Below are 26,679 nucleotides of genomic sequence, written 5' to 3' on the forward strand. Positions count from 1 at the left end.
GATTGTAGTGCTGTTTTTGAGGTGGAAAATCTGTCTGAGAGGAATTTTTCTAGGAAGGAATTTATTCTGGAAAGAAGTACAAATGATGCTTTCACCTTGCTTTTTCTCTGACCGTGCATCTTCTGACTACAGTAAAACGTTGCCTTTGTTTTTAATCCATACCTTGTGATGAAAAAGGTTGTTCTAGTGCTAGCCTTTTATGTCTGCTAAACTGAGTTGGCTTTCCTGCTGTGACTTCAGTAATGCATCATTTCCTAAGTCCAGAGGATTTGATGTGTTTAGAGTGAATTTGTGACTTGCTGTTAGATGGTTAAAAGGAAAATAGCTGTAATGGATTGGATGCAAAGCTGCTTCCCCAGCTTCTCTCCCATCCCGCCCACTACCATGCAGAAGCATCTGTCTCTCATCTTCTCTTTGCCTTGTGTTATGTGCAAGTACATTTTGACAAACATTTTATGAGTAGAAATCTTTGAAAAACCTCTGAGACAAACTAGCAGTGGTGAGAAAGTACTTCTGTCAGCTGTACCTGTACTGAGGTTAGTAGTAGCAAATACTGAATGGCGCAAATGATTACGATTTTTCGAAGAAGCCTAAGAATATGGCAGCACATTTTATTAGTAGCTGATGGAATAAAGTAGGTCAGTTGAAATAAGAAAAGACTTCACATTTCTCAACAAAACAAAAGGTAACTATATCCAGCAGATATTGGGAGAATGGGAGCCTGCTCAAAGTTTCAAATTATCTTCCCTAGCAAGATCAAATGCTGTATGGTACATGAAATTCCTCTTTCCCACCACCCTTCTAAAATTCCTTTTTGCTTTCTGGCTGGCCCAAGACTTAGTATTACCAGCAAAAGAACATTATCATCCCACATGATAACTTAAAATTGAAGGAAAAGCACAGTTAATGTTTCAGTAAGAGTTCTTAAAATCCATTTATGGAGATTTAAATGAACCTGTCCTGTATCTAGAAAGAAGCAAATTCTTTTTACCTGTAAGGCTTACCCTTTATTCTCTAATCCAAGCATTAGCCTGATATTTTTCTGAACAAAGTAAAAATCAATAACTGAATTTGGACAGTCTGCTCCCTTTATAACCACATAGTCTACTGTTACTCTCCTGCATTGGAGCATTAAGTTACAACACAGGTCCTTTTCTGGTTACAATAGAAAATCCTTTATCATTTGAGTTTTTCTCAAAAAAAAACTTCCTTTATAATGTGAGTTTTCTCAGATGCTTTGTGATAATTTGTCACTTCGTATGGATTTTTAATAGGGTTGCCTGAGTAATCTTTATAGGAGCATGAGAGAAATGAGAGGAGGGGGAGAAAAAGGAAGGCTTACAAGGCTGGCTAAATCCCAAAGCAACTCAGATTTAAATGATCTGTTTTTGGGGTAGGCATCTGACTAGAGCCACCCCCAGCTGATATCTGAGGAGAGTGTGATCAGCTTTCAGCCATCCCTGAAATTCACTATGGAAGCAGAGGTCGCTGTCAGTATCAGGTTCAGGAGATCAGTACTACTCTCTGTTACCCTCAAGAGGTTTATTAGTTGTAAAACTTCACTGAGGCACATTTGTGTGGAATTCCTTTCAGATCCACATCAACTACTTCTTAGCACTGTTAAAAAATTCATAGTAGATTAAAAACCACACAAGTTTCTCCCTGAGCTTTTCATTCAAGGTCTGTTATGAAAGTCTTTTCCCTTTCTATCGTCGAAGCACACACATGACTTTTGGTTGTATTTGTGAGATGTTTTTCCTAGGAATGACAATGGATCTCTAATGGAGAATTTTTTCTTCTTCAAAATTGATTTCCTTCTGCTGTAAACAATTACACTGTTCATGTTCTGGAAATTTTTGTTTAGTTTCATCTGCATGTGAATGAAAAATACTGAGCTGGTTTATGTTTCATGTTTAAAACTTCAGAGGGCTGATGAAGAAGTAAGTTTGTTTCATAGATGGAGTAACTCCTGGACTAAGCCAAAATTACTCTTTGACATATATTTAATGGTCATATGTTGTGTGCTAGAGCCATTCCATGTATTACCTCTGTTACGAGAGATGGTTCACTAACTTACAGAACAAGGATTGCTTTGCATCTTTCCATTAAATATGCAAACACAGACAAGGAGCAAGGTAGATTAGTTTCTTTTCCTTTAAAAGCTTCATATTAAAAGAAGCTGAGAACCTCAGTGTCTGGAAATACTGTTGTTTTTTGTTTTTTTTTTTTCCTTTTTTTTTTTTGTCCTTGTTTTCACCTCATAGAGGCTTAAAATACTTACTTAGTCCAGACTTGGGAATTCAAGAACAGACAATTCAAGAACAGACTGCTGCATTAGCATGTTTGGCTGTGTTTTGCTTTCTCTTGCCAAGAATTGTTTTTGTAACTATTAATTGGAGCTGTCACTGTCCATGCCAAAGTAACAGCAATTTTTACATGCAGAACCAGCATACCAATTGATAATTAGCAACAAGTTCAGCAGCTCACTCCCTGGTGTATTGGTAAAGGTTCACAACTAATGTACTGCCTTCATCTCATGGATTCTATTTCTGTTTCAAATTGATATTAGAAGCTGGGGATAGTTTGTGACAGTAGTTCCTTTGTAAGTGAGTGTTAAAACCAAGTTAATAAGCACCATAGCTTAAAGAAGGGTGGTCTTGTTGGGGTGACATCTGGCCTGGACACTGAGTGTGTAAATATTCCTTATCTTCCTACATGGGAACTTGTAAAGGTTTCATGTAAAACACAAAAGAAAGGTATGTTTAGTTAATGGTGCGTTTTTCAACTACTGATGATAAAAGTTTCATAAAGTTGATAGCTGTGCTGTCAAATTTCAGACTGTAAATTTTATGACCCTGCTTGAATGACTGAGCTGTTGTCCGCTTGGATAAACTGTCCTTACTAATTTACACAAAATACCAGAACTGCTGCAGGGCTAAAAGCAAGAGTTTGCAGATGTATTTTCATGCCCAGTGGAGGACAAAATGAAGTGATTATTGCCTTCTTACTCTTCAGATTATATTTTAAAATCATGGCCAGATTGCCTTTATGGTGATTTCAGGCTCTTTAAAACCTTAGATCCTTCTATCAAGACTGGTGTCTGTGCACATCAAGAAAGTGGTAGATAACAACACCCTTAGACATACTTGAGCACTGCTGCCATACAAGTAGAGATTTGTAAAAGAAGTACTACCATTTTATGAGTTTGGTTTGAGTGGTAATGTGTGTGTGCGGAAGCGCTACCTGGACCAAGCAAAGCAGTTAAAAGCATGGAAACAATCTACTTCCATCAAAACTGTTGTCTTGAGATTTGCTTTGGAAGCTCTTGCTGATTTCATTAGAAAATAAAATTCTTTTTCTTTTAGAGACATTTAAGTTTTCTTTGTTTTCTTGTTCTTGATCTTTGTAATCAATCCAGCTGTTTGTGAACTCTTGACCATCCATAGTATGCAAGCCAAAAATCTGGCAGACAAGGCCTTGTTTTGTTGAATAGCTTCCCTTTGTACATTTTGTTTGTGCCACTCAAGATGTTTAACTAATCTTTGGACTCTTTGTACTTTCAGTCACTGTCATATGTGACCATTCTCGAGGCTGACACATCTATGTAAAGTCCTCAAGAGCCTTTCTAGAATTTTGTGCCTTTATCCTACATTGCTTGGGGGTAAGATTTTTTTTTGACATTTTGGCTCTTGGGTATGTTACTGTGCATTTGCAATCCCTTTTTTGGTCATCTTGTGAAGTGTTCTAAATGTTGTGGTTCCTAATGGTGTGGAATAAAAGCAAAATCAGTGCTGTCTCCTTCAGATGGCTAGTACACAGCAGATACCCATGAATGGTATCTGGCTGTTCCTGACTGTTCTTATCTATGGCCTTTTTTTTGAAATTTCTAGAGGCTGGGGGAAATTTTTGTAGACCATGACAAGCTCAAAGATGAGGAAACAGCCAGTGTTGGAGCTGTGTTTGCCCCACTGCTGGGGACCTGCCATGTCCTCTGCTGGGACCTGGAGGCAGCAGCAGAGGTGGGTTTGGGGGACTCTGAGACGCTCCCTTGCAATTGGGCTGTGAACTGACAGTAGGCAAGAAAGCTGCTGTGTTCTGCCAAGCTGGAATAGAGATTTGGAAGAAATTGTTTCCATTTTCTGATCAAATTACAATTAATTATGATAATTTTGCCTGGAAGTGACTGATGGTGGGATCAATGTGAGGTGTTCTCATCTGAGAGAAAAAGATGTTTCCTTGTAGGCTGGAGGTTGTAGAAAAGGTTTCTGACGGCGCGTGTGTTTGACTTGTATTTCTTTAGAAATGTCTACTGTTCCAGAACACGATACCCGTTGCTGTAGGTAGTAAGGTTTTTGTTGTTTTTTTTTTTTTTTTGCTAAATATCTTTATACTTTGCAGTAGTTCCAGCATGTACTTTCTCAAAATTTTTGTGATTTATTCCTTTGGAAATGTAGACACAGATGGTGGATAAATACACCTATAGGAATTCTTTCCTTTAGGGATTGCAAGAAAGAGCCCTGGTTGCGCTATGGGGTTAAAAGTAACTCCAGGATCTCTATTCCCTCACATTTCATGTTATGTGACTATTACCCACCTACATGTTGAAGGCGAAAGTATGTGCATCTCAGCTTTGTATAGCAACTCTGTTTCTCTCCAGATTTCCGCTCAGGGGACTACTTCAGAGGTAACCTGGGTCAATGTTATGGACACCTGAGATCCCAAGTTTGTGGCTGACAGTCTGTGCCAGAAATGTGCTCTACTGCTAAAAACTGCTGCTGAAAAAACAAACCAGTGTCAAGCTATGTGAGAGGAAAAATCAGTTAAATGAAAGAGGGTAATCAGTGTTGAAATTTTATGGACGTTATTCTCTGTTTTTTCAGGGGTTCTTAAAATTAAGAATGTACTGAAATTTATACAAAATTGAGAGAAAAATGACATTGCCCCTGGAGTGTTTATGCTGAGTTTAGCATGGTTAAGTTCTCTTCTTTTTAAAAATATTTTGATGCCACTAAAGGAAGAATAATGGAACAATAAACACTGGTATTTAGGAATCCAGTAGCATTAGAGGTACTGCATCTTAACTGTTGAACTGTCAAGTTGCTCAAAGATGTGTCACATTAAAAAATGTTAAAGACTGAAAAATCAAAACCAAAGCACTTTAAGACATGTTGGAATTAAAGTTGCCTGTGTGCCTGTTGGTTAAACATGTTGTGCAGGCTTTTCCTGGAGGAGATAGTAAGCAGATATTTTATCGTACACTATTATTTGACTTGACAGCTTGGAACTTTAATGGGTGTATTGTTCTGAAGAACGTTTTGACCCAATCAACTTCTGTGGTACTTCACAGTCAGAAATGTAATTTTCTATTTTACAGGCTGAAATATTTTGTTTGGAGTGTTTGGGTGGCTGTGACTCTAATCCATGTCTTTTCCTATAATACCTGGAAGGTTAATATGTTGATTGACCTCACTGGTTGGACTGCATGTTGTGTGGGAAGTGGTCATACAAACCCTCGTTGCTCAGTGATTCAGGACAGAAAATGTATAAAGCTCAATCAACAGTGATGAAATTATACTAGTGATCTCCTTATGCCAGATTTAAAATTGCAAAGCATGATGTAACAATGTGAACAAACTCAAAGGGTGGGGAGACAGGTAGCATTGAAATCCCCTCAGATTTGGGATTTTGGCAGAACTAGAAATGAATGGAAACAAGACCTTGTGTTTGTGGTTGTGTTTATTTTCCAACCTGAGTTACCATGTGTGCTCTCTAATATTGGATAAGCAAGCCTTTATTGCTGTCTTTTGCAGAAAAAAATAAGTTATTATATTTGTTACACTTTCTCCTCTTTCATACAGTTTTAAAAATGGTTTAAATACAGAATTGGAATACTGGCTAGTCCTGACTAATCACTCCAGACTCATGCCTCTTCGTGGGTCTGTTGTAATAGGGGAGTTTCTCATTCTGCTTGTTATCCTGAGCCATTTAAATTAAATGTAAGCGTGCAGAATATATTACTAACACTGGGAAGAGCTGAGTAATCATCATGGTAATTTGTACATACAATTTTCTTTTCTTCTATAAGAGGTACATAAACTTTGTTCACTACTACATTGAAGTAGTGGGTTTTTTGGTGATAGTGGTGATGGCATCACTGGGAAGAGTAGTGGAAGTGGTAAAGTGAAAGGCAAGAAGCTCTTTAAGAAGGACTGAAGTTTGTCATTGTCTTGATTTATAGGGCTGCAGTGAAGAGCAGAGCTGTTCTGCAGTATTCAATGCACTGTAACATTTTGAGTTTTACTGGAGCAGGCATGGTTAGCAGTAGAGTGCATTTAGAGAGAAAAAGTTGAGTTCCACTTGGTCCCTGTATTCATGCCTTACAAAAATATGAATGTAAATGCTTTCAAGTCCCACCTTCAAAATTCATTTTTCCATATAAAAAATTGTCCAGATTTTTTTTGGGGGGGGCAGAAGTCTGGGATGATATCTGTTACTCTAGGGATATGTTTAATGACTTTGCTCATAGTTAAAGACTACAAAGCTGAAGTGCACAGGTTGGAAAAAGTAGGCCCTGCAGATCTACAAGAACTCAAGTTCTTTGGGGTCTGTATACCAGGGGTTTCTGTCAGCTGTGCCAGTATCTTAGGTGTATGATGCCAAAAATTGGACTTTGCCAGCATTTGTACTTTCCCATTCATAAGAATCAGTAGGCATCATGGCATCTTTATTTTTTTTCCTGGGCAGTCTTAACTGGAATTATTTGCAGCTTTTGACAGCATTTCTCATAATAAGAGAAAGCACCAAAAGGTTTTAGCTTTACTTCCTGGAGCAGGGAGGAGTGCTCCTTTCATTTCCAGCAGGCTGGTAAGGAATTAGTGTCATTATTCCTGACAGTTTGCCCATTTACTGGTGGGTGATAACTATGTTTAGAGGATAATGAACACTCTTAAGTTGTGGGGTTTTTTACTGCCCCTAACTCCATCAGTGGATAGCTGCCAACTTCATCTATACTTGAAGCAAGCCAAGAGAATATGTAAGCTTTAAAATGAGCTTCTATGTAAGTGCTGGAAAAGAGGCTGTTTCCCTTAAAATAAGAAATACAAAAGCCCATAGAGTTGTAAAAAAAAATGTGCTAGTAATAAACTTATTTTAGAGGATGACAAAATTCTTAATGTCTGAAACCCAAATACTGCCACACTGACAATATGAACTTTAGTCTGACTTGAGTGAGTTTCATTATCTATCTCTTCTTCAGAGATGAGCAGAAAACAAGAAATGGATTTCTAAGATACTTTAAAAATGTCTTCTTAATTTGCCTTATGTTAATAAATTTCTTTGGAACAGATAAGTCAACCTCATCATTTCAGTTAGAGCGACATGTCAGTAGTAATGCTGATTCTTTTAAACCCTTATGACGTCCAGAATATAAACACAGAAATGCTGCTCATTAAAAAAAAAAAAAAAAATAAAGCGAAAGGAACTATATACCACAGTTTTGTCTCATATTTAATATGCTTACTGTGGCCCACATTTCCACTCTCCTTCCTGAAAGCTGGATTTCATGGGGGGGGGGGGGGCATATGTACCTCAGTTCCCTTTATTGTCTCAAAGATTCAATCCAATGTCTTCACTAATCGTGGAATTTCAGAATCCTAAGTCCTGGCTCTAGTGCCTCTAACCGGCCACTGGGTTTAGCTAAGTTCTTGTACTTTGAATATTTTCTCTTTTAGAAATACATGTCCAGTGGCATATATAAGGTAATTTTAAACAGTTTTAAGAGTAGAACAAAAATAGAAGGCAAAAATTTGTACAGTAGCAAGTTGTCTACAAGCTCATTTATTGTTTCTAAGCATCATGTCTAGATAGATACAACTTTATCTACTAAGCTGTATGGATCTTCATCAATCTGGTGAGACTCCTGCAAGAGCTTCCCCGAAACTCTCCAGTTTTCCCTTCCTTCTGCAATGCCATTTTGAAGTTGTCATGGAAATGTTGATTGTCTTGTACTCCTAGGTCTCTAAATGTCCAGCAGCAAATCTTAAGACTACCTTAATGTTTTTTCATGGATTTGTCAAATAATTTGGGTTGGAAGGAACCTCAGGAAATCATCTAGTTCTACCTCTTGCTCATGGTACAACTTATATTAAGCCAGTCAGATCAGCTTTTTTGCTAATTAACTATTGAGTTAAGACAGTATCAGACATTGGGAACATTTTTACAGCAAAATCCCTGTAAATGCCTAAAACACATCTTATAGATGTATTACTTTTCCTTGGTTGTATTTTATGTGCCTCTTAATTTTCTTACCTTTCAAGCAATACTTTCCTGAGTGTTCTGTTTGTAGCAATGGAAATGCTTTTGCCTAATGACTTTTATTAGGTTGCAGGCAGCTGGAACCGTGGCTGCCTTTCTCTGCCAGTGTGTAGAAACAGGGAAGTGGGAGGAGAGACTCAGTGTGGAGAATGAAACAGAGAAAGGAGACAGGAGATATGGAACTCTTGTTCAGTATCATTGCAGTGTGTTAGGGTGCCTTTTCGAAATGTGTTTGGGAGAATCACACTCAATGGTGTTTGCTGGCAGTGTGCAAAGAGCCTGTAAGATTAGAGATTTGGACATGCTGCACCACAGCTTGAAGAGGATAATTCCAGCAGCAAGGGAGAGGGAAGTGCTGCTAGCTATGGGACACCTGGCCATTCACTAAGAAGGTGGATTTTTAGTTGTTGTTGGGGAATGAAAATTGCCAACAATTTTAAGTGTCTGTGAGCGAGTTGACCAGATCTCTTATCAGTACTGCTGCCTGTTTTATGAGCACTAAAACTTGATTGTGCTTTAGAGGAAACTAAGCAAGATGTTGTACTATTTCAATTACTAGGCAAAACAAACTTGCCAGTGTTCATGGGAAAGAAACTGCTTCCACAGAAGCTTAAAAGGAAAAACAAGGAACTTGGCTTACCTTGTGTACCATTGAAGTGATGTTTGTCAGTGAAATAGTTTCAGAATTGCATCAACTAAGCTGAAGGGAAATTATTACCTCTATATGCATAGCATTCTGTGAAGTTTTATAGTAAAGCAAACATAACAGAAATAATTGCTAGTCTTGGAGCAGTATGTGACACCTAAAGGGAAGGTTTAGCTGGTATTGTGTGTATGATTCATGGCAGGAGCAAAAGATAGGAAACTAAGGCGGTAGTTCTGGGAAGTATTCTGATATAAATGAATTCTAAAAGTAGTGTTCCATTTGTTTAAACAAAAAAGAAAAAAAACAGTGTTTTTTTCCTCTGTGGGGGATGCTGTGCAACCTTCCTTCTCTCAGGGGCCAGGAGACATGAAATATTGATGCAATGGGAGATACTTCTGTAGCATTTTTGACAGAGTACCATGGGGTAGGTCCTTTCATCCCTTTTATGTCTGATGTGAGTTCTGAAATTCTGTTCTTCAGTCAGACAAGTTGATCTCCCTTAGGAAGTGGAAACTTCATCAAGTACTGGTGGTCAGTCTGTTAAATACTCTAATTCAGGAGATAAAAGGGGAGCTGGAGCTTTGTGGAAGGAGGCCTGTGTCTGATTTTGAGAAGGCAAAGTTAGGCTGCTTCAAAAAGAAGAAATAATCCCTCACACCCCTTTCTGTTGTCTCAGGCTGCCTTTCTCGCTCCAGGGGGTGACAGTCCTACAGCAGGGCTTTGAGTATCATTGCAATCTTATGATATATGTAGATATGTATGTAAATGAAAATCTAAGATTTGCAGAAGGCAATAAATCATGTGTCCATTTGCCTTGCAGAGTTTCCTATCCACAGTTGGTGAGTGGGTGAGTGTATTTGTTACTGGCAGAGCCTGTTGAATCTATAATATGCAATTGTTTTAAAGAAAGTGATATTGTAATCCAGCTTTCTAGAATGTTTCCCGGTACTAAAAGTTTTAAAAGAAATGCAATTAGTTTAGGCTGGAGATTTTGTCAAGATTGGTTTCCCTTCTGGGAGTTGGCATGGTTATAGCTGTTATTAGATACTCATTGGTCTTTCAGTCACTGAAATTATTTATCCTGATCCCTTTAAGTGAAAAATTTTGATCTCTCTATCTTGCCTTGTCTTAGCAGTTCATGATGTAACTTTTTTTATTCAGATCAAAGACAACTTTCTGGAGCTTTTATTTTTAGATATATGTATTTATTATTATTTTCATATTCAGTGTCAAATTAATTTTGGGAATGTGCAGTGATCCTTGTTTTCAGGATGAGCTGTTATTCTTCCCTCCTACCTCACACCTCCAGTATGTATGACTTGTGAGTAAGCTTCCATTTCTGCCCTCTCATCTTTGAAGCTGGCAACCTTATCTTTTCTTTGTCCTATGCATATGTACATAGCTGCAGTGTGCGTATGCTGTAGAAGCTGTTTACCACAACTTCTTTCAGGGGAAGTTATTTCTAAAGATGGTATATAATGCCAAGGAATTGTCTCATAAACCAGAATATCCTATCTTGTATTCCTATCAAATATGATTGTCTGCAGATAATCAGACAGTCACATATTACAATTCTTTTTCATTAATGTGAAGATTTTGTGTTTATTCCTTGCTGCAGGAGGGCATCATTGTATTTGAAATGATAAAACTTAACTCTGTGCTGTCCAGACAGAAATGGTTAGGAATTGTTTTAGTATGTTGTTTTGCCATGCCATAGGTGTCAAAAGCAAGGGGCATTTGATCTTTTGATCTGTGATATCTTGGTGAGTTTTATAATTTAGTCACCTGATTAGACTAAAGACAGTAGTCAGCAAGTAGATTGGCTCATTCTGAGCTACTCCTGGAAGAGGAAAATCTAATCTGTAATTCTACCAAATTTAGGATTTGAGAGGTGCCTAGGAAAATTGTGTTTTGTACCCATGCCTAGGTGTTTCGTACCTCGGAATACTTATGTACCTTTGTAAATGGTCTTATATTGTGGTTTTGGCTACTCTGCTGTGTTACTATTCCTTATCCTACTGTAAAAAGGAGGTTTTGCATTAACTGTGTTTTGGTCTAACAGTTCACTTGAGCTTACTGTCCAGTTTGTACAGGCAGTATTGATGTGGAGGTTTGTTACAGAATTTTCTTTTGATAGTGGTTTATTCCATATGAATATGAATATTAATTCTTTGTTTGTGAATCCAAGTTAGCCCATGCTGACCTTTTCCCTTCTTTTCCTCAAAAGCATGTCTTCATTATAGAAGGGCTAGAGACTGCTGGGGACAGGAGAGGAATTTGGTCTTTTTCTGATAATACTCTGAAAGTATTAATTTAGTTGAACAGGAAGAGCAGGAAGAAATATAAATGCCTTTCCTCAGCCGCAGATGAATTTTTGAAGAAGAACAACTGTTGTGCATGGGAATTGAGGGATGCACTCTTAATAATGTGTCCCTTCTGGAGATGTATGTAAATGCAGTGGTTTTAGTAGAAAGTTAATAGGAGAATGGTACTAGGACTGTTAAAATTTTGGGGGAGTTATCAGCCTACATTTTATGTATTACTCAAAACCTTTACTGTGTAGGTTGTGAGGCACTGGAGCATGTTTTCCAGAAAAGCAGTGGCTGCTCCATCCCTGGAAGTGTTCAAGGCTGAGTTGGATGGGGCTCTGAGAAACCTGGTGTAGTGGTAGGTGTCCCTGTCCCCATGGCAGGGGAGTGGAACTAGATGTCATCTTCACGGTCCCTTCCAACTCAGACTCTCTCATGATTCTATGGTCTACAACAGGTATGTCTTAACAGAAGCTCCAAGACTTCTTAGATGGGGAGGATCCTTTTGGAAGAATGGTGATATATGACTCCTTAAATAAGTAAGATTCAAATGTGTCTTCTTGTGCAGCAAAAATTTTTGCAAGTCTGAGGTTCTTTGCCCTGTGTGGAAGGCCTGCATTTCATACATGGGAGATCTGTGTTTAAACCGAGGAGAATACCTTTGCTTCTCTCACTGATGGCTTAAACCATGATCTGACAGCACTGGATAGTGAGTGCCTGAACTGGATAGTGAGTGCCTGAACCCCAGCTCAGGCACTGGATAGTGAGTGCCTGAACCCCAGCTCCTTTCTTCAGGGGTGATGCTAAAGCAGTAATGACAGCTAAGTCAGCAAGTGCAGTCAGTGCTCCAGATATGACCTTTCATGCCTAGGCTAGTGCTGTCTGAGCTGGAGTAGTGCTCGGACTAATGTTGTCGTAGTTTCTTGCTGAAACATCTTCACTGAAGATAGAGGCCCCAGACAGTAGACTTACTCCCAGCGGCTTTCAGAAGGAATTTAATTCCTGATTTATGTCTGTGCATTTGAAAATCCCCACCTTCAATCTTAGAAGTTCAGTGCTTCATTGATGAAGTTTTTCTAAACTATTGAGTTTAATTAAAAAACATGATAAATCACTAAAGCAATACAATGAAGGAGGATAATTAATCAAATAGGCAGCTGTCATTCTGGTAGTTGGAAATAAGGTATACTTGAAAAGTATTCCTTGTTCTTTTATTACCATAGTGGAAGAAAAATCAAAGTTGTTGGGAGGCAAATTTGGTTAAAACCACATTCTTGCCCTCTGCTCCAGTAAATGGCATTGCATACCAGTTTCAAAGCTCTAGGTGTTTTAGAGAATTTGTCACCTAGACTCCATATTGTGAGGCTTGAAATCTCTCTGAGAAAAAAGATTCAATTGGAGATGTCACTGTGGTGCTATGCCTTTAATTATCTGCATATCCTCACAAGCTCACATACATATGTAAATAGATAAAACTGAAGTATCCATCCAAGTCAACATGTGCAGACATAATTTGACTCTTCTGACTACATCTGAAAGTTGCTGGGCAGAGCCAGAGAATCTGAAACCCATGTAAGTAATTGCATGTATGAAATTATGCAAAGCTATGGCAGATAAAAGCCACGGTTAGGAGGTGTGATCACAGCTTCTGCAAATAAACAAACCCCAGATTTAGTGAGTGTAGGAACAAGCAGAAGGTGGTCTGCAGGTTTCATCAGCAATGGCACTGACTAGTCCAGGGCACGTGATTGTTGTGTACTTCGCCACTGAAACTTGAATGTGCATGTACCCAGTGAATGTCAGATGTGTTCTACAGCCATGTTACGTCTGTTTGCAGGATGGTTCAGGACTGTTGCAACCCACAGGGAGTTTTTGGGTGCATTTTTTTCTTGTTCTTTTAAGGACAAGCCTTGCTGGTATATTCTAGCTAAGCACAGTGGCTGATTGTTGCTCGTATGTCCAGGTGACCCACCAAGTGGATGAGGGAAAGGCTGTGGATTTATTTTGCTTGGACTTTAGTACCATCTCCCACAGCTTTCTGGAGAAGCTGACAGTCCATAACTTAGGCAAATATGCTCTTCCCTGAGTTGAAAACTGGATGGCCAGACCTGGAGAGTGGTGATGGATGGTGTCATATCCACTTGGCTTCCAGTTACTCATGGTGTTCCCCAGAGCTCAGTATTGGGTCCAGTCTTGCTCAATATCTTTATCAGTGGTCTGGATGAGCGGATCGAGTGTACTCACACCAAATTCACAGATGACACTAAGTTGGGCAGGAATGTTGATCTGCTGGGGGCTGGAAGGCTTTCCAGGGGGATCTGGACAGGCTGGATCCATGGGCCAAGGCTCAATAGTATGAGATTCGATAAAGCCAAGTTCTGGGTCCTGTACTCTGAGCAATCTGCTCTACTTGAAGGCGCGTCTGCCCACAGCGGGGAAGATGGAGCTAGATGATTTTCAAGGTCCCCTTCCAATCCAAACCAGTCTATGATCACAACAACGCCAGGCAGTGTTACAGGCTGGAGGAAGAGTGTCTGGAAAGCAGCCCAGATAGAAAAGAACCTTTGGGTGCTGGTCGACAGCCACTGAACACGAGTCAGGTGTGCTCAGGTGGCCAAGAAGGCCTGACATCATGGCCTCTATCCAGCTGTAGTGTGGCCAGGAGAACCAAAGCAGTGATTTCCCCCCTGTCCTAAGCAGTGGTGAGGCTATGCCTCCAATTCTGTGCTCAGTTCTGGACCCCTCACTGCAAGGAGGACATTGAGGTGATGGAGCGTGTGCAGAGAAGGGCAGTGGGATTGGGGAAGGGTTTGGAGCTTGAGTCATATGAGATGTAGCTGAGGGAGCTGGAGGTGTTTAGTCTTGAGAAGAGCAGGATCAGAGGTGACCTTATTGTTTTACAGCTGCCTGAAAGGCTGTATCCAAGTGAGGATTGGCCTCTTCTCTCAGGCAACTGGTGACGAGAGGAAATGGCCTCCAACTGCACCAAGGAAGGTTCAGTTTGGAAATCAGAAAGAATTTCTTCACAGAAAGCTTGTCAAGGATTGGAACAGGCTGCCCAGGGAAGTAGTGTAGTCACCATCTCTGGAAGTGTTTAAGAAACAACTGAATGTGGCACTTAGTAGCATGCTAATGTCTGGTCAGAGATTGGACTTGATGATCTTGAAGGTCTTTTCCAACTTTAAAGATTCTGTGATTCTATTATGTGAATTTTACTCTTATTCCATGAGTTCCAATTACATGTCTTTAAGCAGTGAGCAGTAAGGGATAGGCAATCCTTGAGCCGAGGCTTCTGTAAAAATTTTATGTGTGAAGTCAAGGATTGCACACATGGTGACTCTGGAAAACTGAGCTGTATTATTAAACATGTCACTTTTTAAGAAGTTAGTTTAGCTTGATTAAATCTATTTTGTGGGTACTTTCTTTTTCCATTTGAATTGTTTCAAACCAAGTAGAGCTTGTGATTCTGAGCAAGCGTGTTCACAGTCCCTAAATGTAGTCTAGTTAATCTACTCAAGTTCCACATGTGTAGTTAACATGAATTGATTGATTTTTCTCAATGCCCCCAGGTAGACAAACCAGTCTCACTGACTTTTATCTGTTTACTGCTAGCACTGATTCCTGAAAGCCTGTCTAACTCCTACTGAGGAAAGTCAGTGTTTCTTCTGTGCTCTGTACCAACTTTTGTCCACAGAAGTTAGCCAAGTGAAAATGAGTTACCCTTTATCTTCTTACAGCTGTCAGTTTTATCTTTAATGTGATGCTCAGCTGAATACCAAATTTGCTTCCATGCTCACTGACCTTTCCTCATCAGCTTACCAGGATAAAAATGGGTGGTGAAGGGCCAAATGGAAGATGTAAAGTAAAAATAACTCTGCAGTAAGTGCACCTATTGAGTGACAATCTCCTTAATGAATTTTATGTACGTGCAGGCACATGCTTTAAAAATAAGCAATATGAATGTGAGAGAATCTTTGAAGCTTAAAGAGAAACAAAATCATATTTGTATTTACAGAAGTACGATTTGCAGCCCACTCAATACCTGATTGCTCTGGGACTGAAGACCTCCTATATGGAAGTAGAGGGTGAGAACAGCATAAGCTATTTTTGCAAATGCTGCATTGTGTTTTTCCCTGTTTTGCTTTTATTCCCAATTATTGGCTTATTATTGGCTTCTATTCCCCATATGGGCTTTTTCTTCTGTGGTAGTTCTAAACTTCATGCTTCATTCTGTACTTCATCAAGTCATGTTTGCAGTTGCATTCTTAAACTGACAATTGGTTTTATTTTTAAATAAAGTAGAGAGTATTATTTCTCTTCGTACAATGAGGTTAGAAAAGAAATTTAGAATCAGAATTGCGTAAAATTGTAAAATGTGCATCCATTTATACTAAGTTTTCTAAAATAACAGTGATGAGATGCTGAAAGCCAGAACTTTGCAGGCGATGATTGTTGATTGTATAGAATTGACAAGAGAACCATGAACAGTGGCAGAAATATGTAATTGACACTGTCCTTACTGGGCTTCATTTGTAATGTCTTTTCAATAGTGTAAAATTTCCTCACTCATTTCAACTCATATTGTCTTTCCACCATTCATTTGACTGTGTTGCTGTCCCCTAATGGTTTTATCAGGAATGGAACTTAATGTGGCATACAATGTGTTGATGTTTGTTTCTTTTATTTGCACGTGATAATCACCAACTATCTCAGCAAAGATCTGGGAATAGTTTCTTAGCGGCAGAGAAAGTAAAAAAAAGTATTTGCATGTGTCCTATGTAAACGGGCTTTTTAAAAAGAATAATTTCTCAGCATCTGTTACAACATATGAGAATTATTTTATCTTAGAAGCAGATTTCTCAAGTCTGGAAAATTTTTCCTGCTGCCACTTCTTTACAACTATTATTTGTGCCATTTAAAAGGCACTATTTTAACCAGTGCTTGCTGTATTAATTGTGAAAGGGAAAACTTCATCAGTGGCTGCCATAACAAGCAGTGCTATCAAATAAAGGCACCTGAGAAAGTTCCCAGTACTGCAGATTTGGAGAAGAATGAATTAGACTTGCTGTATCTGAAGCACTGTGCATGCTTTAATTGTCATCTTGGTTAGATTAGTGGTGGAAATGTAATAATTTTGGTACTTAAGAAAATAAATGCTTATAGTACTGTGGTTTCCTGAGGCAGATGCTGTTCTTTGAGCTATTTTGCAGTGTGAATTCTAGGTAAGGTTAGTAGAGAGTGCTACAGCAAGTTAGCTGGTGCGTTGATACAACTACTATCCTCTGTATACTGCTAATTGAATTTAGCGTCTCAGTGCCTTGCATTCTTCCAAGGACTGCATTCCCTTCATCCTGTTGATATAGTAGTATTGGAATTGCCTTGCTGTGGAGTTTTTATCACATGTAGATGTTGATATCTGGCTTTAGTAAGAATTTGATATGTCTTTTGAAAGGTTAGTATTGCTGTCGAAAGCATAATAGAATATATCAACTTTTAGGTCTTCTAAAATAAATATGTTATTGAACCAGAAACAGTAATGCATATAGTAATATATACAATATATAGTATAAAACCATGGTGATCTTAAGGTAGCTTATGGAAACTCATTATTAGAGTTTCTCTGATCCTTTTTGTTGAGGCAAAGTGTCTGGAAACAAAGTCCCATTTAAGCAGTGCTGTGCTATGTGCCTCTCCCCTTATTTTTAGACTTGGCTCTCGTGAAAATAGAAAGGGAAAGAGGGACTGAACAAAAAAGCCCCTTGAAATAGTAATAGCATAGTTTTTTTTTCTCAGCTTCCCCAATTATAAGCAGTTTGTGGACAGGTGGTCACTGTTCTCTGTCTAACACAGATGAAGCTTAGCAGTCAAAAGCAGTTGTGATTTTATGTTGTCGCCTTTTTCTCTCAGTGCTACTCTGAATGTTATTTAGACTATTGCAGTCACAGATTGTTTTGGATCATTAGGGCCACAGCAAACGCTTAATTTCACTACCAGTCTTTTAACTGTGATACGCATTTTGAAACCCTGCAGATCATAACAGTCCAGATCAGAAATCCCAACCAAAAATCTGTGCCCTCTGCCTCTGTAACCATGTCGTGAGAACAGTTGTTCTTGGAAAAGTTAATGACCTAACAGAAGGGAAAGTTGGACATAGGGTTAGGGGAAAGCTAGCGTTATCTCATGGTGTAGATGGGAAATGCAAACAATTGTAATATGACCAAATTGTGTAGGTCTTGATCTAGAGTTATAGGTAGAACTCTTACCTGTTGAGTCACAGCCCATTGCATTTGTATTAAGATCATAATTGTTTTGAACTTAATCTGTCAGTTAAGAAAGTTAACAAGGAGTTTCAGTGCCACTGAAAATTGCACTGTAGTGTAATTGTAAACCCTATGGAAGATCAAAGCAGAGGAGCAAGTGCTATTTTCCAGCTCTTTTATTTGAATTCATTGCTTGATAATCATAAGAATTTCTATATTTCTGTGGTCATATCTGTGCTTTTTCACTTACCTGGTCAAGGAAGCATTTCTATAGTCATTGTCTTGTATAAGTACCAGGTCAAACAGTCGTGGTTTAAACCTTCTAGTGTTATATTTGAAATTATTTCATCTTTTTTGTCAGTAATCCCTCCTGATTGATTATACATTTCTGTCTGTTTTAAAGCCATGTACTAACTTGTCTGTATAAATACTTCCCATTAGAAATTGCTTTAGTTTTGAATTATGTTTGTTGCCATAGCAATACTCAGTTAAAGATTTGTAGAATGGGTTTTTATTTTCTTCCTGCCACAGGGGAATTCAAAAAGTAGATTCTAAATCTATTTCATATACAGAGGCTTCAGCAGAACTGTGTGCAGGGGAGATTGCTGGGAGAAAGGGAAGGGAAAAGTTACCCAGAGTTGAAATCTATTTCTGGAGTACTGATGGTGTCTGCTGTGATGGGAAGGCTTATGGTGTGTGGTCCTATCTATTGGGGTTTCAGGGGACCTTGTCTTAAAGCTGTAATTGATATGGGAAAAAAGCACCTACAGAAGAAATCAATGCTCTTTGCCCATTCTTGTTTTCCCACCTCTAATACGATGTGCATTTATATTTCTTTCTTTTGAACATCAAGAATTTGAAATGGTGCCATTCTTCTGTGGATTGCGAATGTATGCTGGGCAAAAACTAGGCACCAAAATCATCAGCCATTCTTAATATCTCATCAGTTGTCCTCAAAAATCTGTTTTGAGTAGTACCGCTGTCAATATTTAAGTTTTTACTGGAGCATCAGCAACTGCAACCTTAGTAAACAGCTCAAACTCCACACAATGCTAAATTTTGGATACCTTTGATTAAGTATAGTCTGAATTCTCTTCCCAGTTTCAAGACTAATAGGAGGCCTTTGGAGAATTTGCCTTGAATGAGTTCACACTCTTGCTGACTTTTTCTAGACTTGTCTGGTCACAGAACGCTGTACAAAAATGTCTAGATTAATTGTATATGATATTTTGTTATTGAATACTTGATTTGACAAGTGCGGTAGTTTACAACGAGATCTCAGTATTTTTATTTCTTCTGTGGAGGATTCCACCTCTTGAAGTCTGAAGGAGCTGTTTGAATTTCATGTGGTATCAAGAGCAGTTGTTTCACATGCCTAAAGAGCTGTAGGAGTGTAAAAAAATGGGGACAGTGTTGGATTGAAGGAGAAAAATCAATATCGGTATTTTGTCTATGTCTATTGATAACAGAAGTGAAAAATAGTGTAATATATATGTTTTCTTTTTTCTTTTTTTTTTTCCTTTTTTGATTGGAAAATGTAAAGTTTGAACAAATACTACTTTAATCCACACTAGCCTTACTCCTATTCAAGCAGGGTATCTTTTTTCCTTTCTTTAATTGAAAAAGACCCCTCAACTTCCCATTATTCTAGGAAATTCCACTCAAGGTTTTGTATTGTTACATTTATTTAAAGGGTTAATGGGGATTGGGGAAAATTATTCAATGCTGCACTTTGTGGAAGTTCCCCAGCTGCTATCAGAATCCATGTGTAAACTGAGAAATGAGATCAGTCCTTGCAGCACACTCATGTAATTTTTAAAATCAGAAGGTTGCTAAAAAACCATAGCATTTTTGATTAGATTCTTCTTATTTATATCTGGGTTTTTGAGCTGTTATGGTTCAATTCTTAAAGCTCTTAAAGCTCTTGTGATTTGGAAGAAGAAAAACAAATATCAGGCAACTTGTAGTAATTGCGAGAGCTGCAACACTGAGATAACAAAATACTCAGAAAGCAGTTTCTCTTCACTAGGGCCCTAATTCTGCAAGTACATGAACCATGCATTCACTTTTGTAAAGCAAGCAATCCTGTAGAGAGTGGACAATTCTTGATGTGGAAGTTAAGCATCTGAAAAGATGTTGCCAGGGTCAAAGCTGTAGCTATCATGGTTTTAAGGGCTTCTGGGTGTTTCTTTAAGATAGTGACAATTTAGTGTACTCTGAACTCATGGAAGGCCTATTGTCATTTTAGAAGTATGTGAGGTCCAATATTCTGCTTGTTTGTAGAAAGTCCAGGAGAACTGTTAAACAATCTTATTACAGAATGTGTAAATCTAGAGTAAGAAATGTGAACGGGAGATGTTGTAAACTGCGGACATGTCCTGATGCTGATCTCTTCTCTGGTCACCAGTGACAGGACCCCAGGGTACCACAAGAAGCCGGGTCAGGGAGATTTTGGAAAAGACATTAGGAAAAGATTCTTTCAATGTCTGGGTCATGAAATTGGCTCCCCAGAAAAGTGGTCACAGCAGTAAGCCTGACAGAGTTCTAGAAGCATTTGAAGAAGGCTCTCAGGCCCATGGTGTGACTCTTGGGGCTGTCCTGGGCAGAGCCAAAAGTTGGACTTTGATGATCTGTATGGATCCCTTCCAGCTCAAGATGTTCTGTGATTTCGTTATCTTGAGCTTGGAAGTTAGCCAGTGTAAAGCACAGAAAAATTGCAAGTGGGATCTCGACACTCAGGCTATGTTCTTCCTGGATCATATGTGACTAGGAATTCTTTTCAGATTTCTAAATTCATCAATTGAAACCAAAGCTCTCATCCTACTATCAACTGCATGGGTGATTCCACATTAGAGGAAGGGAATTCCATGTACCTCTCTCTCTCTGCCTTGAGTTGAACAAGAATCTGGTTTACTACAGAATAATTTTCCCCATCACCTAAAAATGCAAACATAATGCTTCCTGCAAGTCTACAGTAATCATGATGAGCAGAAGAGTCAAATGTTTCCTTTTACAGTGTTACTGTCAGTTCCAGAATTGCATATCATAAACCTGCTTTCCCTCCAAAAAGCAATTATGAGATTCAAACCCATGGAAATAAGTACTGGGCCTTTATTATTTAACTACTTCATCTTTTAGGATTTTATTTTTCCCTGCTGTTGTTAAAACTGAAAGTTACTTCTTAGTAAAAGTGTAGCTCTTCATTCAGTGGTTTTGTGCAGAGTCTGTGATTGCTGGAGACTGGGGGTCAGGGTTAAAAGTCTCCATCACCTAAAAGACTTGGGAATAACATAAACGCTTCTTTAAGTGCAGTATTGGTTATGGCAAGTAACAGTGTGATCTTTAAACTGTAGTTTCTTCCTTGTTTCTATTGTAGCTCTTCCTTATGATACCAATAAGGAGGTTTCTGATTCAGGCTCATGCTTTGAGTCCAAGAGAGGTTGAAGGTGGGAGGGGGAAGGGAAATAAAGACTCCTCTGGGTTTTTGATGTTTCTGAGCTGGAATAAACAAAGTATTGGTACTTCTCAGGAGTGAGAAAACGTTGATATTAAATACTTCTAGCAAGCTTGTTGATGTAGTCATGGAAGGACTCAGGGAGATCATAAAAAAACAAACATGTAATGGGAGAGGGAAAGAAGATGATGAAAAAGTAGACTGGGCAGCAAAATAAAACAGGAAGGGAGAAGGACAGAAAAGGGCAAAGAGAAGGCATTTTTAAGTTAGCAAATCACCATGCTTCTTTCTGCCACCTATAAATTATTTTTGAGAAAAATGTCTGATCTGCAGACCTCTCCTTTTCTTTATTCCTTTGGCGCTCAGTGCAGCTGTCATTCATTTTTCCTACATTCAGCTAGTTTAGAGGTAGAGCTGCTAGATTGTGCTAGGATAGGTGAATTCTTCATCAGTCATTCTTTGTGCAGTACATCAGTAAAGAACAGGGAATTGAAGTGAATTGAAGACTGGCATATTCAAATTGTTTTAAGAAAATTTCTGCGCTAACACAACTTGTGAGTTTGTGGTTTGTTTTAGTGAGGTAAATAAAACATGATGCTGGAATGGGATCCTATGTTTTGTGAATCACCTTGTTTTGAACAGTAAAGGGTTGCCAAGTCATAGGTATTGGTCATAATAAAATGTTACACAGAAATGAAATTGCATTAATATGAATAAAGTAACTATTTCTGTCTTAAAAATGGTTGAATTAAAACAGCATAATTTTAATAGAAGGAAACATGGTGCAGTGTCATGGAACCTGCTTTGAAAGTATAAGAAGAGCAAGAAATATTTATCAGTTTTTAAAAAATTTTAAAAGGCTGCTAAATACTGTCAGTAGCTATTACTGATCAAAGAATATCTGGATTCATAATAATTAAATTCCATATCAGATGTTCAGGTGCATATTCGTATGCGTGTTATGTGTAGAAATAATGTATGTATATTTTTCTTTACTACATATCAGTTGTTGAAAAATATTTTTATTGACTCACAGAAAAGAAAGCTTGCTGTAGCATTCACACAAAATGCTCTTTCTGCTGGCACATTTAACAAATGGGAATTCTAGAGCAGTATTGCCCATGGGAAGACGTAGACATTTATTGTCCTGTATTTGACAGAAGGCTTTTGGTAAAATGTGAGTGAGGAACTGCATAAAATTGAGCTGTGTTAATTTCAATTTTTATTACAGGTACTAGGGAGAAAGGTAACTGTGTCAAAAATAAGACAATAAAAGTGGTAGGAGAAATAACCACTTGTGTTTGAGCTTTAAAACCTGATCCATGAATAGCTGAAAATCTGGGTTCTTTTATTTTTCAAGTTTATCATCATATCCTTGTAGATGCTGATTAAGTGTGGAAAGGAGTTTTGAACTATTTGCCTTGATAGTCATGTGATTAAATGCCAGCTTCCACAGCTGGTGGCTGAGGCAGCAGTTTATTGGCAGTTGGTGGCAGCAATTTTGGATTCAACTTTGTCAATCAAACCAGGACCATTTGTCTCTGACTTTTTGAGATGCACCCTGCTGAACTCCCAGCTACAAGAGTTACCTCTCATCTTTGAGAACCAAGTGCCCTTGCAGGCGGCAGTGAGTGTTTTTGGTAAAAGAGGCCAGCCTACATGATAGACCAATTGTCAACCATCCTCTGTATAAAGCTGGGAGATCTACCAGCAATCCCAGAGGGAAATGCAAGGGGCCTTGCTATGATTGAAATAGCTGAAAAATTTGGAGAAGCTAGAGATGTGATACATAGTACAGCTCATGGAGTGTCCACGCTCTAATTACTGTTTGTCAGAAATGTATTTTGTTTTTCATATTTTAACCTTGTATGATTTGTAACCCTAGAAGGAGCAGACTCAGAACTTCAAAAACTTCAGAAGTGTTGTGGAAATACAACCACCTAGGGGGTTTATTTAATTACCTAAACCCTTTCTTGTGTTTCATCCCAGAGGAACTTTTGTAGCTAGGATTTTATAGTTGTGGTAGAAAGCAGGTACATCATTAAGTGTTGGTCCTTGCACATCTCTTTCTTACATGTTACCTGCTACCTTGCAGAGCAAAACTGCATGGAAGACCGGCACGTTTATTATTTCCTTACTTCACCAGCATGACCTGTTCCTTCCTATTTTATGCAGTGGTTGCCTTCTCTTCTTGCCCTGTCATTCTCAAGGGGAAGTTTCTGGTTGACTAATTATGCCCAGAAGCATATGGTAGCAGGGCAGCTTTATGCACGTTTCCACTATCCTTGCCTTTGAAAAAGTTAAACAACACCATTCCCGTCTCCACTTGAGGAATGTGTATTACTTTTTTCAGTGTATGAGACTATTGTGTGTTATTAGAAGGGCCCTTGATCAGTCAGGTGACAGGCTCCCATGGTAGCTTTTTTTTTTTTTTTTTTTTTGATGGGGCAGGAAAAAAGGAAGAGAATACTTCTACTTGTTCATTGTTTACAAACACAAGAAAAATGCTATGTTGAGAGCAAAAGAGATGAATAGTGAACAAAATGAATATTTGTTCACTGAAGACTTTCTGGAAAAATTGGACAAATGGGAAAAATCTAAATTTTCTCTTGTGCCTGGATGATTTTCTGTAGGTACAGTTTGTGGTAGTGGGGAGTGGGGCTGTGGCCAAGCCTTTTCCCCAGTGGGCTCCAGCTGTGAAAAGCAGGTGAGCAGCACTGAAAGCAATGAGCCATGGAGTGCCCAGGTGCACTGACCAACCACCAAAGGGAGCAGAGGGTGCACAGGGGCAATGCATGAACATGAGGGGTATGAAAGGGTAGGCTAAAGAAAAACAGGAGCAGATGCTAGCAGCCTTCTGGAGTGGAATGCTGTTATTCTGGATGGGCTGGCACCTGAAGCCTTCTGATGTGGTATGGTGTTACTCTGTCTGGGCCAATGCTTAAAGCTTTCTGAGATTGTATAGTGATGAGTGTGTATCGTGGCTGTCTCAACTGCGACATATGCTGTGACAATTTTCCATTCAGAAAGTTCAATTTCGGGATAGAAATTGGATCTGGGAAACTGCATGATTCTGGATAGCAAGGTGAGACTATAATTAACTGAGCTATGTAAGGCCTTCATAACTTAACTTGATCCTTGGTTATGACACAGCTTGGCATGTTCAGTCCATCCAGGATTCCTGGGGAAATTTGCTATTTCTCCTAATGCAGGTATGGTTTTTATTTTGACCTTGTGAGAAGTAGCAATCTCTAGAAAGTCCTGCTGTTTTGATACCCACAAAATGATATAATACAGAGCTATTAAAAGAGACTACAGTGCACAACAGCAGCTAGGATCTCAGCTCTGTCTTGGAATGAGAAGCAGAATTATTCTGGAAAAAGATCTATGGACAAGCAAAGGACTTGTCTCTGCTCATAAAATGGTAATCAACATAGTCAGTCAAGTGTGATGTAAACCACTGCGGGACATGCCCGCAGTACTTTACTTTGCGTTTGATAATTTGCAAAACAGAGCTTACTTATTTATCACCAATTCTGTCATATAGCATTTAGCAGTTTGACTTTCTCTTGTGGGTTGGCTTTGCCTGCCAGATTCTGGATCTAGGAGTCCTATACGGCTTTCAGGGGGGTTTTCTAGTGTGCACTCAATTTGTTTGAAACCATCCAGCCAATTACTGCTGTTGCTGTTTTTTACATCTGCTGTTTGTGTTTTTAATGAGGATAGTCAATATAGCACATTCTCCACATTTAGCACATTTTCCAAATTCTTTTATAATGGGGATTGATTTTTAAGCAAAAAACTGGGCACGGGGATTTCTTGTTACTGTTGATTTATCTGGTAATACATTGTGATATTTACATTTATGCTGTACTACTTTATAAAGTCTCTAATAATTTGGTTTGTAAGTACTATTGCATCCATTATAGCATTATCAGTAAAGCATAAGATAATGAGGTAATTTACTTATACATTTTCAGGAAAATGTGTTTTGTTCTTCATTGCTTCTTGTTGGGTTCTTAAAATGTTTCAGTATGTGACTGTCTTAGTCGTGTGTTGTGACTGCTCTAGGTACTAGATAAGTTTATGTGGAAAGAACAATACAGTCTCATGTTTTCTGTGTGGTTAACAAAGAACAGACATTGGCATGAAGTTGGTCCTGGTTGAAGTCTCTGTATAGAACCAAATTTGCAAAGAAGGGGTATAATGAGAAAAGGTAAAAATGGGTTTGCTTATTTGTAGGCTTTAGTTTCTGTAGCTTAACAGAGTTCACTTCTATGCCTTCAAGTGAGTAACACTTCATTACCTGATAGCTTGCATGAAAAATGGAGTGAATTATTAAATAAAACAATAAATACAGAATACTTCAGAAGTATCAATTTGGGGTTGAATGTCTTTTTTTTTTTTTTCATTTATTCCATGAAGCAGAAGTACAGGCTACCCAAACCGAGTCAGTAGCCTACTCCAGCTCAAGATTGTTAAGGTATTGGTTTTAAAACCCCATTTTAACCTTCTTCAAGAGCATGGTTTTTGCACAGAATAACTCAACATGTTCCTTCTCTGTGGGTTCTACACTATGAATTTTAGAAGAAAAGTTAGCTTTCCAGCAAGTGTTGGACCATGAGATCTCTGAAAACAGGAAAGAAAATCCCAAAGGATGAGAGAGAAAACCTGTTAAGGTGAATATCCTGGATATGCAACCTGTCATGTGTGCTTGAAGTGCTCTTTAGAATAAGCAGAAGTGTAGTTGTCTAGAGCTTTGTTTTCTAGCATCAGCAGGCAGGAGAAATATGTTAAACATGGTCAGTGTCAAAATTTCCATCTTGTCTGTGAGTCTATTCTATGTTATTTACAGCAGCTTGATCCAAATTGCAGTTCATGGGCCAGTCTGGCCTGTAGCATGATTCCTTCCATTCATCCTCCCACCTTTTCCTCAGAGAAGGTGGACAGACAGTGACTCTTCTGGGCTGGAAAGGCAAATGACTCTATTTATATAAAGGCAGCTCCTTGGAGCAAGACCTGCTACCACAGCAATACTGAAAAGAAAAGTGATAGGGATTAAACATTTGCATGCCTCACTATCCATGTCTCGTGTGTTCCAGTCACAGTTTCCCCCTGGAACAGCTCACAGCTAGGGTGTAGGAGTCTCGTAGATGTGATCTGGAAGTTTAGTTACACAAATGGAGTTGTGAAGATTTAAGTTATGATTCTCTGAAGTGTGACTTATACTCTAATCTGAAAGAAATCGTGGTATAGATAAGGGTAGGAGGGTCTATACCTGAATAAAGAATAACATCTGGCTTTACATGGAGACAGTTTGTGCAAGACTTTGACGGATTTTCGCTTTGTTTTTGGCTGAGCACCTGTAGGAGTTGTGTTAACTCAGTTGAAGAATTACTTGCAATGTTATCTGATTGGTTTCCACCTCATTCATACATCATTTATTCTGTGCTTAACGCTTTGTCCTTGATTAGTCCCACTGAGGTACAAAGAACAACTGTTGTGTGTTGAAGTACCTTTACTATTGACCTAATTTTTTGGCCATGCCCAGAGCTACCCAGCAGCCATCAGGACATTTGACAGCCAGGATGCTGGAAGTCTTTGCCCTTACTATTAGTCCCTCTTCTTCCCTCTCTGTCTTCATTGCTCCCTTATTGTAGGTTCTTCTTGCTTATTACCATCTTTTCTCATGTTGAC

General features: G+C 38.7%; 1 protein-coding gene and 1 long non-coding RNA gene across 5 annotated transcripts in view; both read left to right on the forward strand.

Annotated features, from left to right (window-relative positions):
• The window catches only part of LARGE1 (LARGE xylosyl- and glucuronyltransferase 1), a 270,233-nt gene that overhangs the window by 15,782 nt on the left and 227,772 nt on the right, over positions 1–26,679 (forward strand). The gene's annotated exons all lie outside the window — the stretch shown is intronic.
• LOC119707991 lies at positions 7,591–18,196 on the forward strand. Its single transcript, XR_005258933.1, has 3 exons — positions 7,591–10,013; positions 12,509–12,510; positions 18,186–18,196. It is a non-coding gene; the product is annotated as an uncharacterized LOC119707991 (long non-coding RNA).

The sequence above is a fragment of the Motacilla alba genome, chromosome 1A, assembly GCF_015832195.1.
Source record: "Motacilla alba alba isolate MOTALB_02 chromosome 1A, Motacilla_alba_V1.0_pri, whole genome shotgun sequence".
Classification (NCBI taxonomy): domain Eukaryota; kingdom Metazoa; phylum Chordata; class Aves; order Passeriformes; family Motacillidae; genus Motacilla; species Motacilla alba.